This window comes from Lepidochelys olivacea, assembly GCF_965140295.1.
Source record: "Lepidochelys olivacea isolate rLepOli2 genome assembly, chromosome: 8".
Classification (NCBI taxonomy): Eukaryota; Metazoa; Chordata; order Testudines; family Cheloniidae; genus Lepidochelys; species Lepidochelys olivacea.
The window spans coordinates 93,309,692-93,330,303 of record NC_140418.1 but is presented as its reverse complement, the minus strand read 5'-3'; the positions used below and the strand labels follow the sequence as shown (position 1 = coordinate 93,330,303).

Below are 20,612 nucleotides of genomic sequence, written 5' to 3'. Positions count from 1 at the left end.
ACCAAATATGGTCATGAGGAAATACCTGTCTTTCTCCTTATAAGGGTAGGGAGCCACTTCCCAGGCTCACTGTCAGTTTTATTGCTAGTAGCAGTTACACAGCTCTGTTTAGCCTCCTGCCTAAAAAGGCAGTTCCTGAGATCCCTAATCTCCAGGAGCAGAATTCCACAGAGCATACAACCCTCTAAGGTCAGTCATTTACTTACAAGGAAAGCAATAATTCAGGATCTTACTTGTCACTTTCCAAGGAAGCCAGTCAGTTTACACGTAGAGTTTTGGCGATCCTCTACTGTAAGTGATTAGACAATCAGTGAATAAAGTGAAGGTGTGGGCCGATCCTGCAAGCTGTTTCATGCTGCTATTTCCTCCACCAGCACAGATCCCCATAGGACCCTGAACAGCCACAGAGGTGCACCCAGGTGGAGCAGCTGCCAGACACAGAGGCCTTAATTTGAAAAGCACCTTGGTGCTTCCCAGCTCAAAGGATCTCATATAAATGTAAGGAATATTTTAGATATTAATGGTTTTTCAACATTTTTGAAGAAATCCCCGTTTCTGAATATTGACTTGCCTCTTTCCCACCCACCCAAATTCTTTTTTAGGGCCAGATTCTGACACCCTTACTCAAGATCAGCAGTATCTTTCCACTGGTTTCCCTAAGCCTAAACTTGACAATTCTGGGAGGGATTTTCAAAAGCACAACTGGTTTAGCCTACACACAGCTTTTATATCAGTGTAACTGTGTTGGTTAGGGGTGTGGTACAACCCCTAGTGTAGACAGTTATACCAGTATAAAATTGTTTATACTGGTATAGCTTATTCCCCTTCCCTTACCAGAATAAGCTCTACTGGTATAATCATATTTTTACTGGTATAACTGCATCCACACTAAGGGATTTTACTGCTTTAATGCCAGTATAGTTAAAGCAATACAACTTTTGCATGTAAACAAGGCTAATATGATTTAGGAGCACAAGTCCCACAGGAGAAGTTGTAGTCCTTAAGTCACTTAGGAGCTTTTGAAAATTCTACCACCTAACACAAATCCTTGCTAGCTCCCCTCCCGCATATTAATTATCTGTGTTTTCCTATCACTTCCATTTGATTTCAGTGGAATCGGTTGTGGAATAACGTAAATAAAGGTATTGAAATCTGGCCCTTACTGTTTAAGGGGCAAACAGATTCAACTACCTTTTTTGTGATAACACATGATAAGGCAGACTCAACAACAGATCAGTTTAACAGGCAAGTATTGTGAAAACAATGCACATGCACATAGTCTTTGAAGTATTTATTTGTAAATGGGACTTTTATGGAAAGTGTTACTATAAAAGGCTAGAAAGCTTTTACCGAATTGCTTGCCTGCCTCTTGGGACTGGCTCTGGTGCATATCTGGTCTTGAGTTATATAAAACTACATTTTTTTGAAAGTGAAAAAAATAGTTTATTTATATGGATGTAAATAAGTAACATAAAAGAGCACTTATCCTGGGCTCCAGGTGCCCAGGCCATTAATTAGATGATACAATGCAAAACTATTACAAAATTTGTATTTCTAGAACCTGAGATCAACAAACAGTCACAGTGGTATTTTTGTTTTGAAGAGTTTTTTACATGGGAGGTGGGGAATTGGAACTGATAGAATTAATAATGGAAAAACATTTATTATTGGTTGAGTTCTGGTAACCTATAGAGAATATTCACTGATATTTCCACAGGAGTTGTTTCATTAGGTGAAAGTCCCTCCTTTTGAATACATAAAACATCCCATCTAGCCCTGAAGAGAGCCATCCTATAAGGAATATTAGCAGAAATGGATAATAAACATTAAGGCTAAGATTTACTTAAGCAACTAGTGATTATTAGTGCCTCAATTTTTGGGTGTCCAAATTTAGTCACCTTAAAAAGGTCTGATCTTTAGTAAGCAGGGGTCAGCAACGTGTCTGTACATGGGCACAAGTGTCCATGGTAAAAATTTTGAGGACCGTGAGGAGCGCTTATGGTCACCTTGGGTGGCTCCCTGCAAGCGTCTCCCTGTCCCTGCTGTTGCTGGCAGAAGTGCGGCCAGGCGGCTCTGCAGGCACGCTGCCTCCGTCCCCCCCTCCCCAAGGGCTGACTCCGCAGCTCCCAGCCCATTGGCCAGGAATTGCAGCCAATGGGAGCTGTGGGGTCAGTGCTTGTAGACAAGGCAGCACACAGAACCACTTGGCCATGCTTCCACGTAGGCACTGGAGGAGGGACATGTCGCTGCTTCTGGGAGCTGCTTGAGGTAAGCGCTGCCCAGAGCCTGCACCCCTGAGCCGCCCCCCTGCTTCCCTGCCCCAGCCCTGATCCCCCCTCCTGCCCTCCAAACCCCTCAGTCCCAGCCTGGAGCTCCCTCCTGCACCCCAAACCCCTCATCTCCAGCCCCACCCCAGAGCTTGCACCCCCAGCTGGAGCCCTCACCTCCCCACCCCCCTTTTCCAGCCTGGAGCGCATACCCCCATACACACACCCCCACCCCCTGTCTCAGCCCCCCACCAATGTCCGTCACTAAGTCCGGTAATGTTGTCAAGTGTCCATCGCGCAACGCAGTGGTGCTGACCCCTGTTAGTAAGCGCTTGATCCAGCAAGATGCTGAACACTCTGGCCCAGATCTATGGAAGTTAGGAGCCTAAATACCTCTGAGGATCTGGGCCTCTGCCCCTGATCTAGCAAAGCACTTAAACACGTGCTTAACTTTAATCCCATGAGCAGTTCCACTGAACTCAAATGTTAAGTGCATGTGTTTTACTAGATCAGGGATACAGCATGCAGAACCCTGCAGCCAAGTGCTGAATGCCCACTTTTTAAAAGACCATGCCAAACTGAGGCTCTTCAGGTTGAGCACCCAAAAACCGAGGAACTAAAATCACCAATTACTTTTGAAAGTCTTGGCCTAGAAGTTTACTTACAGTGAAAAGCCTTCATTTCCGCATGTCAGCTCATGAGTACAAGACCCGTTGCCTATTTTCTTGTGTTTTCCCATATTTGGTTCCATGTTTGTGCTGTAAAAAGTTAGGAAGTATGGTCAAGTACTAAAACAACGTGACTAGGCTTCAGGGCAATGGTATATTTCATGAGAGGAAAAAATATTTTATAAACATGGTCAGCTTCCTACAAGAATCAGAGCCTGGAGCACCCTACAAAATGTTCCCAGCAAGACTCACTGTCCCTTGTAGTTACCATAATGAAAAGCGGGCTGTGTCCTGGCTTTGCGCTGAGCAAGGGGCAGCACACTGTTGAGTTGCTTTTGGAGCACACCTAATGGGAGATGGTGACTCTGAGAGATCTGCCTCCTCGTTTCCCTCTGCTTGGCAGGCCTATACAGGGTGCAGTATAATTCCTGTGGCTTGCTAGTGTAATTTTGCTAACCAGCAGATTGCGGGGGGGGGGGGGGGGTTGGGGGGAGGGGGAGCTGTGTTGACTCCTTGTCCTGCCCACTTGCCTGGGGATAGGAGTTTAGCAGCCGCACAAATGCCACTCTTTCCCCCATCTGTGATCTGGGTAGCTGGAGCAAGGGAGAAAGAGCCACCCGTACTTCCTTGTGCTACCACATGAGTTGGGCTATAATCTGACCCTGTAATAGTAAGAAGAAAAATAAAGTGGTAAAGCAGTTCGGAGATTCTTTTATTAAAGTGTCAGAAACCCCAATCCTGACACAACATGCTACACGAGGCAAGGGCTCTCTTTTAAAGAGCAAGATTGTATGCTGTAGGTGGGAGATACTTGTAGAATTTACTCACAAAGCGTTTGTGCATCACAATAAGGGGATTCAGTGGTTACATTGTTGAGAATAATCCTGTTTCTTGTACCCCCAATGGCTGATGTACCCCTTAGGCAGAAACCAGGAAGAGATTATGGAGTTGGCCAAAAAGGCACTGCTTGCTCATACGAACATGCTGGTTACATTGACAGTCTACCTGTTTCTTTCTAATGCTCCATCTACACTAGGCAAATGATCTGTTGCTGACCACAGTTGTCACCACTGGTTTGCCCTCAACACACATCATGTGATATAAAAAATGCAATTCAGCCAGGCCTCTACAGTGCTTCTTGTAACAACATTAGTAATGGCTTTGTCCAATCTACACTAGGATCTTAATCATTGTAAACACCACTTGAGGGGAGGCTAAGGGACATGGGTGCAGCTGGAGTTGGGGTGAATGATGGAGACTTGTCCCCACTTCAACATTTCTTCCCCACTGTGCAGTGGTGTCTTTCTCCATATTCTGGTCAAGGGGAGACAGAGATCTCTACTATGGCTCGCTGGCAGGTGTTTAGATTATTTTGAGGTCTCCTGACTAAACCATGACAGGGGGAATCCTGGTGTCCGAATCCCCAAGATTTCTGATGTCATTGTGGCTCACCAAGAATATATTTCTTGTAAGACCCTATTCCCCAGCTAGTAACCCAGCCCCTTGGTCATGGATTAGGAGATTGGCAGTACAATCTAAGTATTTGTCATTACCCCTCTTCTTCCAGATGGCAAGAGCCGAGAGACAGAGCTCACAGCTTTCTCCATCTCCATGGAACAACAGGAGGTCAATGTTGCTTCTGATGATTCCCTCACCTGTCCACTCCAACTTGTAAAAGATAGGTAAGGGGCAGGGGTACTTTAAGAAGGGAGTCACACATGGCATTGGGGAGGGTGTAAGGGAATGCTAGGGGCTGATGGAGCTTCCAGGTCCTGGGCCAAGGTGGAACTGGTTCCTTCAGAGCAGATGAGATTGATCTAGTATCACTTGCCTGGGCTGGTAAGCCTGTCCTTATATAAAGGAGAGGAAGCTGAGGCTTCTGCTCAAGGTGAATCAAAGGGATAAAGCCAGGGCATAATGAGAACCCCTCAGGAGGTGCCATTCTCTTAGGGATCTAGGACATCTTGCATGTTTGTCCTTCATGAACATCTAATTGCCATAAGGCACACACACCTTTAATCCCTATATATTTAAACCAGATCTGCCATGATAAAATCTGGTTAGAATTGCACAATAGGGTGGACTAAACTACCTGCCTAAACACAAAAATCCCTACAAAACCTATTTTTAATTTTTATATTAACTATCAACTACAAATTATCTAGCTAGCAAATTCATAGGAAAAAGAGGAGTGGCATGCTTCTCCTGCCTGGTCAGTTTAACCCGTTTTAATATCCCCAGTAACTGCCAAGACGAGTGAAGTGGTCCGATAGAAGAGCTGATCCACTGAAAGCTGTACCCTAGAAATGAACTCCACTAATCAACTGTTCATGACTCCAACAGATGTTTCTGGTTTTCAGACAATTAGAACCTCATGCTCCTTTCTGCTTTCTTGCTCTGTTTTGTTTTTTTTTCCTTTCTTTTTTTCTTTACCCTACCAGGAGCAAATGCCACTACACAGCTGAAGCTTCAGAACTTGCCATGTGATAAGGGAGACAAATTAAGCCAGTCAGCAATGTCAAGGTTTGAAGTGGTGGTCCATTGAAAGCGCTGGGTCTTACAAGCCTGAGAAGTAGCACGTAAAGTGACTATGCTGTGGTTTTGTTGTAGTTGCCAGGACTCTTGTGTGAAGTTTTGAAACGTCTGATGAACTTGGACCAAAACTTCTTCTTTTCAAAGGCTGAATCATTTTAGGATGTGGAGCTAAAGTTAAATGATACTTTTGAGGATATGAGTATTATACTATGCAAACCACAGACACAGGATAAGAATTGTTGACACAATATTATTGTACAGTTACATATCTATTGAGATAGGTCTCAGTCATGATTTTTCAGAGGCAGCAGAAATATAAAGGCAAAGGAAATGTTTTACTTTGATTTATTTAGTTCTTTAAATTTGAATTGTCCCTTTCAGTTTCTTCTTATTGATGAGTGACTGATGGATACCTGATCAACCAATATTGTAAGAGAATCTGGGCAGGAAGAATGAAATGTAACCTCCCCAAAAGGATGTGGTACAATCTCATGCCACCAAAATCAAAACCAGCCAGTGGAAATGAAACACCTGTTGTAACTGTACAATGAAGCAATGCAAACCTTGTAGCCACTGGAGACACATTTCTCTGGGAACGTACCAGTCATTTGCAAACTATCTTTCTGTTAGCAATGAGCAATTCCCCAAGTACTCTCCTTTGCCCACAACTGACACACAGTCACTTGAAGCAGGAGCCATAGTTTATCAGGGATGAATGGGCCAGACCAGGAAGTTTATCAGTATTCACAACTCAATAGGCAAACACCAGGGGAAGATCATGACCAAATGTGGGACTTTATAACTAGCGCTTGTTGTTTCAGACATCCCAAACAGAGTATATTAACCCACTGCTGTGGCTGGGCTTGTTTTCTGTGATAAAGGCAAGTACAAACAGCAGACTGAGTTGGAAACAGTGTCATTGGGTGAGCGGTGAGAAAAACAAACTGACTTCCTCTCCTGGCAGTCTTAGAATATTAGGTGATGTTACCAAAGGCTGAGCAATGCCAGCAGCACTGTAGGACGAGAGCATTCTCGCCGAATGTATGATTTCTGCAGTGCCCAGGTGCACCGCTATCATTACAGTGTGTCAGTATTTCTACTGTAAATGCACAGGGCCAGAACCTCAGTGGGTGTAAATTATAGCAGGTGAGGATCTGGCCCAGAGTGCGCACTGTACAGTTTCCCTACATAAGGCCTTTTCACAGCTGCAGCCAAGCTGGTGGAATGCCCTCTTCTTTGAACTTTGTACTCCTCACTCCTCCGGGGCCAAATTTTGCCCCCTTGGCGCTGCTTGCATGTATTTGAGAGCAGAATTTGCCCTTTGGTATTTTTAAAGAGAGAATGAAATTATTTCTTTTTCTAATTGTTTCTAATTAGATATTGTATGTGGGGTTTATGTTGTGCACTGTCTTTAAACACTGGCTGGGTGCGATATACAGTGGTGGATTACTCACTGGGCCAACAGGGCCGTGCCCAGGGGCCATGGCCAATTGGGGGGCCCCGGAAAAATGGGCGTCCTGTGCCCCGACCCACTCTGCCTGCCTGCCTGCCTGGTGCTCCTGCCGGGGAACAGGGGAAGACCCCATGCCCTGACCCCACTCCCCAGCAGGAGCAGCAGGTGGGCGGAGTGGAGTAAGCCCCCGCGCTGCGACCCCATTTCCCTGGCAGGACTAGGGAGGGGAGGGAGGTGGATGGCAGGGTGGGTCTGGAGGCAGAATGGGTGGGGAGGGGCCCCCACTTGGTCTGGCCCAGTGCCCCACAAAACAGTAATTCACCTGTGGACATATAGTGCTATCAATAACCCAAAACCATTCTTCTCTTGGGCAAATGGAACATCTTCAAGCCCAACCCAGTTTTCTCACCCTGCACTTACCAACTCAGCTTTCTGGTTTGTCTCCACTGCTTTTAAAGTTAGTAGCACCTTTAACCCTGAATTCCTTCTTCACCCTCCCACATCTGCAAATCTGCCTGTTGCATTCCCAACAACACTGCCTGGGTGAATGCCATTGATTTCAAGGGAGCCAACACCGCTTGCGAGTCACTGCTTCAGCATTGCCTCTACTAAACCTGCCACCCTTACCTTCATCTCCTCTCATGTTCGTTATTATGATTCCCTTCTCCATAGCCTCCTAGCGACGCGTACCAATTTCCAAACAGCACTGCCTTCATTCTAGCCATTCAGAGATGCGGGCCTGCATCAACATGATCATCAACCCCAGGGTCTGATTCAAAAACTGATTTTCCTTTGTCAAGGTCATTCTGAATTCTAATCCTGTCCTTCAAAGTGCTTGCAACCCCTCCCAGCTCGGTGTCATCCACAAATGTTATAATGGAGTGGAGGGTATGCTTATGAAGGATGACACCAAGGTAGCGATCCTTTGAAGGACAGGATTAGAATTCAAAACAACTTTGACAAATTAGAGAATTGGTCTGAAACCAACAAGATGAAATTCAGTAGAGACAAGTGCATAGTATTTACACTTTGCATGGGAAAAAAAAATCGAATGGACAACTACAAAATGGGGAATAGCTGGCTGGGCAGTAGCACTGCTGAAAAGGATCAGGGGGTTATATTTGGGGTTGGGAAGGAATTTTCCTCCTGGAAAGATTGGCGGAGGCCCGGGTGGGGGTGGGGGAGGGTTCGCCTTCCTCTGCAGCATGGGGCACAGGTCACTTGCTGGAGGATTCTCTGCACCTTGGAGTCTTTAAACTACGATTTGAGGACTTCAGTAGCTCAGACATAAGTTAGGGGTTTGTTACAGGAGTTGGTGGGTGAGATTCCGTGGCCTGCGTTGTGCAGGAGATCAGAATAGATGATCATAATGGTCCCTTCTGACCTCAAAGTCTATGATTCTATAGTGGATCACAAACTGAATATGAGCCAACAATGTGATGCAGTTGCAAAAAAGGCTAATATCATTCTGGGGGTTATTAACAGATATGTCATATGTAAGACATGGGAGGTAATTGTCCTGCTCTGCTTGGCACTGGTGAGGCTTCAACAGTGTCCTTTGAAAAGAGGTGGACAAATCAAAGAGAGTCCAAGGGAGCATTACAAAACTGATAAAAGGTTTAGAAAACCTGACCTGGGAGGAAAGGTTAAATTTTTTTGCCATGTTTAATCTTGAAGAAGAGTGAGAGGGAACCTGGTAACAGTCTCCTTTATGTTAAGGGCTATTATAAACAGTGATCAATTGTTCTCCATGTCCACTGAAGGTAGGAGAAGAAGTGGTCAGTTTAATCTGCAGCAGTGGAGATTTTGGCCAGATATTAGGAAAGGCTTTCTAACGCTAAGGATAGTTTTGCTCTGGACTAGGCTTTGCAGGGAAGATGTGGAATCCTCATTAGAGGCTTTAACGAAGAGGTTAGACCATAGGTGCTGGAACTACGGGTGCTGGGGGTGCTGTCGCTCCCCCGGCTTGAAGTGGTTTCCATCGTATCCAGGGTTTACAGTTTGGTTCAGTGGCTCTCAGCACCCCCACTATACAAATTGTTCCAGCCCCCTGGGTTAGACAAATGTCTGTCAGGGATAGTCTAGGTATATGTGGTCCTGCCTCAGAGCATGGGGCTGGAACAGGTGACAGCTCAAGGTTCCTTCCAGCCCTACGTTTCTATGATTCCTGTTTTTAAAACACTCCAGGGACTTGCTGATGCAGACTTCACGGACAGTGTCCCTTCTGCTGCTCTAGGGCCAGCCTCATCTCTAGTACCCTGACACATACTTCTGCCAGCCTTCGTGTGAGAAGTTTCTCTTCTGCAGCTCCTATCGTTTGGAGCAGCCTTGCCTGACGGACGATGGGTACGTCTACGCTGCGGCTGGAGCGTGGGTAGACAGATTAGCACTAGCTCTGCTTGAGCCAGCAAGCTATAGACAGCGGTGTAGCTGGGGGTCTGGGCAGGTTTGTACTGATGCCTATGCTACCCCTGGCTATACAGCTCTTTGTAGTGCGCTGGCTCAAGCTAGTGGGTTTCTGGCTCCCCACTCTGGGGAGCGCGCTCCAGCTGCAGGGTAGATGTACCCTATGTATCTGGTCCAAACTGAGACAGTCAATGGAAAGGCTCCTGTTGATAGCATGGTATTGGATCAGATCCGATCTCATTATAACTTTATTTTCCCCTGGCTTCACTTTTAATCTCTTTCTCTTTACTGCTGTAGCGCGCCAAAGCAGTCTGGGAGAGAGCTGTTGTGAAAAACACTGCACAAAATGTGTTCCTTCCCTGGTGTGCTATCTTAGGGGACATGCTGAGACTCTCGGGGACAAGAGCAGGTTCAGGACTCTTTAGCTCAACTCAAGTGTGAGTGGCCATTTTGTCTCCTCCCATCCCCACGCTGGTTCTGCTCTATATGGGCAACTGTAAGCCAACTGTAAATCCAAAGTAATTACTGAGGTTGGTAATGTGCGGTCAGTTGAGCCTTTCCTATTAAAAAGGGCTGGTCTGGAGCACTAGTCACTCTCTGAAGAAGGGCCAAGGTCTGAATAGGGAATGAAACTAAATCCTCCTCTTGCCCCCTATTCAGGTGGTCTCTGTAAGTCTGCATTTAAACACATGGGGCCAGATTCAGCCCCGGGCTGTGGTGCAAGGATTTCCACTTTCCATTCAGGGTCTGGTGGAGCCAGTGCAGCCCAAGCACAGACTAGGGCTGCTCTCACTTGCACCCCTAAAGTAGTGGCCCCTATTGGGCTTTGCAGGGATATAAGAACACCAGGGCCATGCCTGGTCTCTGACTCCACCCCACCCTGCAACGGCCCCTGCCTCTGGGCTTGCTGCAGGGGTGGCACACAGCTGGCTACTGTGCCTAGACATAGAGCCTCCATGCCCTGGGGATATACCCGAGGGGGAGTTGAGCCTGTTCTGTGGCTCATTTGCATGAGTCTAGCCGGCATAAAGGCACTGGAGGGCAGTGATGAATCAGTCCCATAGGCAGGGCAACAGGGGGGAAATTTGCTCTGCCACTAGTTGCTTTTCAGGGGCTTTCAGTCTGACCCCTCTCTCACTAACATTGTATTCGTGCCCTCCCTCACATATGCACCATGCAATCAGTGGATAGTCATCTGCCTGTCGCCCGCCCACAGAACACACCAGGAAGGAAATTGCTGCTTTCTAAAAGTCGAGGATATTTTAAAAAAAAAAAAAAATGTAGGCAGCCCCGGGTGTTGTACCAATTCCTCCGGGACTGAAGGAATCCTTTCCCCTGTGATTCATACTGAGCTGTACAGTCCATCCGGCAGTGGCTGTGTCAGGCAGTCACTCACTGATAAATGGGTGCTGGCTTCTGGCTGCTGCTGGCACAAGAGGCTGCAGTGTTTTCAGTCTCTTTGATTACTCAGGGCACTGGTACTTCCTCTGGCATTTGTTTGTCTGCAGGAAGGGGTGTGTGTCTCTGTGTGTGTGTGTTTTCTTTTTTTTCCTTTTACACATGTGGAGCCTGAAAGTTTGATTCAGACTTTCTCCCTTTTCTCCATTTCCTGTAGGCTAATGGCTCTGTTTTCTGGTGATTAGCCAATACCAGCTGTTCTGGTGATGAAGATGTCTCAAATCAATTCTATCCTGTCTGGCTTTCCAGGAAGAGGGTCCCCCTGTCTCTCTGATTGAAATTTATCAGTGTCACTGCAGGCAGGAAATTTGCTCCTTTACAAACTTGCACTCGCCCGCTTATTTTTATTGTTTTAACATTTTCCAGAAAAATAAGTCAGAAAACAAACCTACTTCCTCTTTAGAAAGTGCTGTTTTTAACCTCTGAAATGCTGATTCCACTGGTAGGTCATTGTTATAGTAGAGCACTTTAAAGTAACTGCAGGATCACAAATTTAAAAATCACAGTCAATGCTGAATCAGCATAAAGAACAAAACACTAAGAGCACCGTTTTCAACCCTCAGTGCCTACAAAGAAGCTCTTGAATACTACCTCTAGGCTCCAGTGATCTCCAGAAGGAAGGACAACAGGATTTGGGTCTTTAACACCAAAATAAGTAGCTTTATTTTCAAAGGTGCTGAGTACCTGCAGTTCCCAGAGACTCCAGGGGGTGCTCAGCACTCATGCCTAAAATGTGAGCGCTTTATAATGGAGTTCAGATGAGGAAACCCTTTTTTTACTAAACATTAAATTTGGGTGCATTAGTGCTTTCCACATTTTTTTCCCCCAAAGATCAATATTAATGAAGGGTTTTTTGAGACATACAAGCTGAAGATACTCTCTTGATTAATTTCAGACATTTTTGGTGTCCTCCTTTGCCAAATTTCATTCTGGCAAAGGCAAAAACATATTTCCTACTGCAGTCTGCAGGAAAACAATGTGTCTTTTCATAGCTGGGAGTCAAGTTTTGGCAATTAAATTAGGACCAATGTCCATTGATCTCAGTGGAAAACCCTATTATAAGAGAGAGCTCTTAGACCACATCCTGCCATCATTCTGCACTGAGAAACCCCTCTAAGTCAGCAGGAGTTTTGTACAAAAATTTATAGCAGGATGTGGTCCACTTAAGGGCACTCTGAAGGTTGATAAGCTCTAAACTGAACCTTCCCTTCTTCATTCTATTGCTATTGGTCCTCTAAAATCAGGTCTTCAGATGAAACAAAACCCCAGCTTCTCAGTTGGGTGACCAAGCACAACTAACACAGGCATTAGGTTCTTCCGAAAGTGTGGACACAAGTATGAGGCAAGCCTGTGACATTGCCCAATTTCCCCACTTTGCTTTCTCCATCCTAGTAAGCATGGGATTGGCTCCACATCCCTTTAACTTCTGAAGAGAATAGCAACAAGGAAAGAATTTCTGCCTTAGATTGACCAGTGACTTTGGCAGGTGAAAAGTGTTGCTAATTATTAGTTCAAGGGCATAGCTGGATGAGTGGCTTAGCCTTCACTACCAAATGTCTTTCACCTATGACCAACATAAATGATTTCCTGGGTCACAAATCAGCTTCTAGCTTGAGGGGTGCTTGGAAGATCAAGTATCAAGTCTGTAAACTCTCTAAATTTCTTAGAAGCGCTGATTCAAAGAAACAAGAGAGAGAGAGAAAAAAGAAAAACTGCTTCCCTTCAGTTTACTGCATATAGGTCTTTCAACAGAGACCTTAAAAATTGAGGACTTTGTGTTCTGGATCAATGTTACAGGATGGCAGTATCATAGTCTGCTGGCTAGAATTTCCTGATTGGGAGTTGGATGGAAGAAGTTCTATGCACAGCTCTGACACTACCTGATCTTGGGTAAGTCACGTAACTTCTGTTTCCCTATGGGCATAAAAGGGACAATGATTCTCAGCTGCCTTTGTAAAGTCCTTGGTGATCTATGAATTAGAGCCATATAAATACTTAGTAAAGGGCCTTTCTTTGGTAAAGGTAAGGGGTTTGCATTGGAGTCTTGGCAAAAGTGTTCTTGCCCCCCCGCTCCCCCCTTGGCTGTTGCCTTCTGCCCCAGAGGTAGTGTTAAAATGGTGTATGGTGAATAATCATTCCATGCCAGTACTTACTGTTGTTCATGCATGGTCTATAAAAGTGAGTATTTTAGTAGAAGTACATTTGTGTGATGCTTACAAGAGCTGACCTTAAGTTCTATCAACCTGACGCTGTAGAAACTGCCTGATAAAACACTCACCTGGTTGTCAAGCTGTCTGGAATGATTCATGAATATGGGTGCCAACCTCAGGCCAGATTGTTTCAAACCAGGGCACAAACTCCAAACTGTCTGTGTGGTCTAGAAATAAATTTCACCAGCTAAGTATCAAGTGTGAATGCTTCAAACCCTATGACAGCCTGGGAGTCAGGCAGTCCTTTTATGTACTCCGGTCTATCTTGTCATACAGGCTAGCCTGCCTCTGTGATAGATGGTCCCTTACACCAAAAATCACAACAATATTCAGGTTAATCCTAGTACCACAGGACCAGTCACTTACCAGTCAATTGTACCTTAGATGGCTCACCAAGGACAACACCTGTAGCTAATCCTATCTTAAGCTAACTAAACGTTTATTACTTAGGAAGAAGAAATGAGTTATTTACAAGTTAAAGCAGGTAAACATACAGGCAGAAATGAGTTACAGTCTCAGATTTCAAAAAATAATAGAAGCTACTGTAATGTACAAGCTCTCTATAACCTTTAGGGCAGACCCAAGCTAAGCAGTTTGGAGATCCCTTGCTTACGCTTAGAAATATTGCCCTCTCCAAATTCCAAGCAGCATAATCATACGGATTTGTCTAGTCAGGGATTTTCATTCTCTTCCCCCAGAGATCAAACTGTGATGGGATGAGGGTTTAAGCACATCCACTCTTCATGGGTGTTGGGTGGGGAGGGGGAAGATACAGATGATATAAGTGAGATTAATGCATGCAGCAACTCAAAAGCATTTCATAAAGTCCAAATGCTAAACACCTGTCTATAACTCTAATACCTAAATACTAACACACCGGTGAGCCAGACTGACTAACTCATAGCTGGAAACTAGTGTTCAGTAAGGCCGAGGGGCCTTAGCATGAGCTGCCACCTTGTCTGCCCGTGTCACAGTGGTAACTTCAGGTTTCAGAGTAACAGCCGTGTTAGTCTGTATTCGCAAAAAGAAAAGGAGTACTTGTGGCACCTTAGAGACTAACCAATTAATGGTAGGAGACCAATTAGACTGGCTTCCAGTGTCTTGGCGAACTGTGTTTTTGTGTGGCTTGAGGGTATCCCCTTGTGCTTCCAAAGGTAAAGCTTCCCTTAAAAAGAGTCTAGTTCTCTTAATTACAAAAATAACCTTCAAACTGTGAAGGAAGCCTAGCTGATGAAGTGATGTCTGCCTGGGTCTGGGGTGTGACGTGCCCCATTCGTATCAATGAACTGTGAACCCACACAAAGCACACATCAACATGAATTACTTCACTGTTGATCAAAGCATGAAAGAAAAGAAGGGAGATAAGGATGCATAAGCCACCTCACCATAACAAACCTGCACAGCCTGTTCAAGCAAAAGCTTGCTGAATCTTGGGCCTTGCAGACATGGTATGGGTCATTTTTCTGTAGCTCTGCTATGTGAACTATTCGTTCCTCTTGCTGTAAGGGATGTGTGTGGCTGTGGGCACTGCGTGGAATAACTAATGACCAAAATGGGGGAGTTAGAGGTGGAAGTTTCTTCTTAAACAGGAAGCATGTGAACTTGCCATCCTACCCCAGGCAAAGGAGGAGACCTCTAGGTTCCCTGTAGAGTTCTCGATCGTGAAGCAGATTTTATTCATGCCACAAGGCAATTGGAACGTGAAAAGCAAGAAAACTAATGGAGAGGGAGGAGAGCTTTGTGGTTAATGCACTGGACTGGGATTCAGAGCTTTGAGTTTAGTTCCTGGCTATGCCATGGACTTTCTATTTAATCTTGGGCAAGTCACTTAATCTCTCTGTGTCTCAGTTCCCTATCCATGAGGGTTTATCTGCATGAGAAAGTTGCACCGTTTTAATGTAAAGTGTGATATTAACCAGTGCAAATTCCTATGTGTTCAAAACATGCTTATTTCAGTTTCACTTAAGTCAATTAGGATCGGTTTACATTCAACTGAAAAAACCCACTTTTCAATCAAAGAAAGTGTCTGCACAAGGATCTGCACTGGTTTAACTAAAAAACAATTTAAATTAAACCAGTGCAGCTTTCCCATGAAGGTGAGAGAACGTTTCTCTCAGCCATGTCTTTTACGATGTGCGTGTACAGCACCTAGCACGATGATCTCAGCAGGGCCTCTACACAGCACAGGAGTGCTGCTGCAGGTAATAACCATAACAGGTGCGGCCCTCATGCTCTCGATCCCCTGGGTTGCAAGTTTGGCAGCACAGTCTGAAGAGGCCCTGTTTGCACATGTACTTCCTGGAAGAAAATGCACTTCAGACTGACACAGATGTACTTTCCAAGCTTTCGTTGGGCTGCAGTAGAGAAACTGGGGAAAAAAATGCGGTGAGAAATACCTTGAGGCTGGCCTCTTTAACAGTGGGGACTAAAACCAATAGGGGCTTGAATAATTTGAGCTTCATTGCAATCCTTGAGTTACATTCCCTTTGACTGAAAAATGTGCGAGTTCAGTCTGCCCGTGGAGCCGCATCACTGAGATGAAAGGGAAGCTTTTAACTGCTTCCTGCTATTGTCTTTGCTTACTATCTGCTTTGCCACGAATGTTCTCGTTGGTAGGAATTCTCTAACACTATGTTCTTGTTTTGATTCCCAGGAACAATAAAAAAGAATACGGTTTGGAAAGGACATATGGAAATCTTCAGGGCTGAAAAATAGCTCTAAAGGACAGTAGCGTGATAGTCACTACTGGCAATACAAATATTTGGTGTAGATATAAAAGAAACTTGCACTAAACATACTGATATTCTGTCTGGGTAGAAATGCGTAGACTTAATGCCTGATCTGGTCAGACAGCAGTAGGATAAAGAAGAGCTTTATCACAGTCTTTGTAACGTTCTCTCCACCATGGACACTAAATGATCTTTAATATAAGTCAAATACTCCAAATGAGGAAAGAGAGAGAAATTAGTCTGAACAGGAAGCTTCAAATACTGTAAGACTAATTGAGTTTGGATAATTAAGGGGCTTTAGAGAAGTAATTCAGAGGAGAATGGGAAGGGAGGACAACTTAATTGAGATTGCCTGTCTGTGATTTCTCTGTGCAGCCTTCTGTGGCATGGCTTGGTTGCCCTTCATCCTGACCTAATGGAGTTGATGTCATTTTTATGAACTTTATTAATTAGCACATTGCAGACTTGCATTTACATTTTAAAGATATTTCTACACTGTAAAAAGCACTGAGATGATCTTGTGTGCCTTCAATTAGTGAAGAAAACAGTACCCCATAATATATGCCAACTCAGGGACCCAGCTGGTAGCATTTGTAGGGTTCAGGCTAGGAGCTAGGTGATGAGGATAGGGTGACCAGACAGCAAGTGTGAAAAATCAGGATGGGGGTGGGGGATAATAGGCACTTATATAAGACAAAGCCTCAAATATTGGGACTGTCCCTATAAAATCGGGACATCTGGTCACCCTAGATGAGGAGCAATTGCTCGGTGCTGTTCCCTGCTTCACTGGAGGTTGTGAATTATGCAGAGATGAGTCTAGCAGCCAAATCCTGATCTCTATTACATCAGGTAACCCAAGAGCAGAATCTAACCTCCTTGGAGGGAGAAAAAAAATGGCATCAGTAGCTCCTAATGGTGGTAGCAGGGTGCTATGGACTGGACTGTTGAGGGTAGATAGCAGGCCAGTTCCATAGTTTGCAGTGGAAGTGGATCCTTTACAGTTTGGCACTGATATAAATAGTTAGGAGGAGCAGCTTAGAAAGGGTGTTATATATGTTGGCTTCATGACTCCAAAACAAAAGAAGCAAGCAAGCCATGTTTTAAGAATCTGCTGGTGTCTGAATGATGCTTGCACTTATAGTTGGTAGCCACGCCAGCTCAGGGTGTGATCTCTGCAGATCTCAGAAGGAAAGCAGGTCTTGGCCTGGCCACTAGTCAAAGGGAGGCTGCTAAACACAACCCAGGGTGCAGCAGAAGGTGGTGCGAGGGATTCATTAGGCAGAACTCTTCTCTCGAAGTCTGGACTGGACTGTACTGGATGCTAGTGCTGCCCTGCTAGTGGCGCCCTCTCTTAGTTCTATCTAAAACAGGGCCTTGCCATGAATGGTCACAGATTCATAGTTTGTTTGTTTTTTTTTGTTTTTTTTTTTACGGCCAGAAGGAATCCTTATGATTATCTGTTCATTAGATCATTAAAGAGCTCCTGGCACTTTTGGCAAGAATGAGGATATTGGCCCCAGAGCACTGCTAGATTACAATGTGGGTATTAAAGTCATCTTGCATATTTGTAGTATTAACTGGATATGATACTCTTCCCTTCCCTCCCTACATTTTTGCATAATGTTACTGTAGGCTATTCATCAGCTACTAAGTTCTACCTCAGAGGTGGCTGCACTTTGGTTGCTGGTGAAGTGGTTCTGGTGTGTGTATCTAAAGTTTGTATCACGTACAGTAAATATAAACATAGATACTGTTTTGAAATAATGCATTTAAGTAGTAAACATAGTAGAAATATATTAATATGCAAATATATAATGAAATACAGGGAGTTTACAGCACTTAGTAAGTAGGGAGCATCAGTCACCATAAAACAAAAAGCATTGTAATTCTGGGCATACCTGGCATAAGCGAAAAGTGCATCTAGATTGAAAACTTATTTGCAAGATCACAGGATTTCCTTTAGAATGCATTTAGAACAGAAGGTTTACCTTCCACATTACTGCATCCTTCCACTTAGCACTCAGGTGTGTTCTGATCAAACCGCTAGTTTCAGTAAACTTTGGTAATGGAAACGTAAACACCCGAAGGTTTCAGAAAATATGTATTATTACAAAACTCTTATATAGTGCCATATATTTCCTTGCAGCTTCACCCGTTCCCAAGAGTTTACAGTCTGAAGCCCTGTTCCAAAGCTGAATGAACTCCATCAGAAGAATCTCACTGACTTCAATCCGTTTTGAATCAGGTCCTGACGTAGCTTACAGGGATGCCGATGAGGAGCAAGTCTGCTGAGACACTGTCATAGAGTCACCGGGCGGTGCTCTGGAACTACTCCATACAAAGCCAGTCAGGACTCTGGGGGAGCCTCCTCTCAGTGAGCAGACTGTCTTCAGGGCAAGAAGCTTACACAACTTCGATCTTCCTGAGTCTGGCCTTGGAGCATTCGGCATCCCCTTCCACACCGTGCGCTTCCCACAGCGAGTCCACATAGGCAGGGCTCCTGCGGAAGCCAGTGGGTCTTGCACCCCAATTCCACAGTCAGACATGACTCTCAGCCAGCCAGTAAAACAGAAGGTTTATTAGATGAGAGGAACATGGTCTAAAACAGAGCTTGTAGGTACAGGGAACAGGACCCCTCAGTCAGGTCCGTCTTGTGGGGCAGGGAGGCCAGAGTCCCATCTGGACCTCCCTCCATTTTCCCAGCCAGCTCCAAACTGAAACTCTCTTTCCCCTCCTCTGGCCTTTATCTCTTTCCCAGGCCAGGTGAAATTTCTCTTTGAATTTCAATTCTCTTTGTTCTCCAACACCTTCAGTTGGCACCTTGCAGAGGAGGGGCCCAGGCCATCAGTTGCCAGGAGACAGGGTGTTGGCCATTCTCTGTGCAGACACCATCACACTGGCCCTCTAGGGCTCTGCAACAACCACACACCCTTATCCCACCACCTAGATACTTAAGAAATGCATAGGGGAAACTGAGGCACCCACCCAGTATTCAGAGAGAACATTAAGAACAGTCTCACTTCGTCACAGACACCCATGAGGATGTGGGGACTCACTAAGCAATGAGAAGAAAGAAGAGGCGTTTGCTTCAGATAGTGAGTCATATGACTGTACCACCCTGAACAGTCTTAATCATATCTGATCTGTGAAGCTAAGCAGGGTCAGGCCAGGCCTATTCAGTAGTGAGTGGGAGACTTTGTAGGAATACTTGGTGTGGTAGGCTTAGTGAGGAGTCCATTGTCTAGGTCACTAGCCTGGGATTTGGGGAGGACAACTTCAGGTCCTTGCTGCCTTACAGACTTCCTGTGTAATCTTTTACAAGCCACTTAAGTCTCCTTGTGTCTCAGGTCCCCATCTGTAAAATGGGGGTAATAGCACTTACCCCCCTCATGGGGGTGTTACAAAGATAAATACATGAAAGGCTGAGGTGCTCAGGTATTATGGTAATGGGAGCTATATAAGTAATTAAATTACAGTCTTGAAGGAAGAAGGCACAGCATAAAGCATTGGCAATGCAGACAGTGTGAGCTGGAGTATGAGATGCACAAAGGGCAGGATGATATTCGGTCTTTGATAAGAAGCTTGACTGTGGGGCAATAGGGGATAGGAAGCCAATGGATGGAATTAATGGGGGGAGGTGATGTGTTTGGCTTCAAACAAAAGTAGAGGAAGGTGAGAGGCAGTGAGTCTAGCCAGAATAAAGTTGTAGTCCTTATAACAATAAGATTTGCAGGGTGAAATGCGGGTTGCATTGAAGTCAATGGGAGTCTAACCACTGACTTCAGTAGAACCAAGATTTCTTGATCCATTCCCATATGGTTTGTCACTAGTGTAGGATGGGCGCTTAAAAATGATGCTGTCTCCCTGTAACTAGCCACTGTCATAATTAAGCTGTATCATAATTTTAAAAATAAGAGAATCATAAATAGGTTTGAGCAGGCAAAAACCTTTGGCTATGTGTCCTGTGTCATAAATAACTATCAAGCTGGGACTGTGCCTCAAAATCTCATTTGCTTCCACTTTACCTAAGAGTAGAATATGTGATTATTTACACACACTGTCTTGTTTCTATTAGTACTTTTAAAACTCACTATCTGGAAGCTATCCGTTTAATCTAAGCTAATTAGGGTAATAACAGCCGAGTGTTATTTTTACACACTCATCAGCAAGCAATCCTATTGACTGTATGCCAATAATGTGTTGTGAACAGACTCTGATATGGGCTTGTGGCACACTGAGTGAAATTTCCCACTTAAAGGCAAAAGAATATGGCTCAAATTCTCCCTTCATTTATAGTGGTGTGCAGCCTCATTGACTTCACTGGGGTTACACCCATGTTCATGACAGAGAATAGGTGGTGACTCTCTCAGAAGCAGGTAGCCATGCACTCAGCACACAACGTGATGCCATTATCTTGGAGAAATGGGAGGTAAGGTATTGCACATTTAAGCCGCAGTCCTGCTTTGTTTGTGAGACTGATGCTTACTCATGTCATACTTCTATACCTATTAATATACAACTTTTCTATGTTAGCTCATCTCTTTAAAAGGATGGTTACAGTAACGAGTATACTAGTCAGTGTCTCACTTTCTTTACTGCTTTCTTAGGGACTATTCTTTTTGGTCTGTGTTTACACAGCGCCTAGCACAATGGTTTGTGACAAGGGCTTATAGGTATGACAATAATACAAAGTGTTGCTCATTCCAAAGTCCATCAGCATTTAAACTCGTATACTATTCCTTTATGTTTATAACCATACTTTATATGTAAATCTCCAAGTACATCTGTGAACAATAGACTCCAAAGGTCTCTGTTCTAATCTGAGATACACAAACCAATTTATCTAGAAATGCCTCTGGGGAAGTTGTGCACCTTTGGGGAATATG

At 44.6% G+C, this 20,612-nt stretch overlaps 1 long non-coding RNA gene across 1 annotated transcript; it reads left to right on the top strand.

The window, feature by feature from the left end:
* The first annotated feature begins 392 nt into the window (after positions 1-392).
* Positions 393-19,655, top strand: LOC311525213. The gene is made up of 4 exons (XR_014712718.1): positions 393-498; positions 4,503-4,617; positions 12,585-12,677; positions 17,873-19,655. It is a non-coding gene; the product is annotated as an uncharacterized lncRNA (long non-coding RNA).
* The last annotated feature ends 957 nt before the right edge of the window (positions 19,656-20,612 follow it).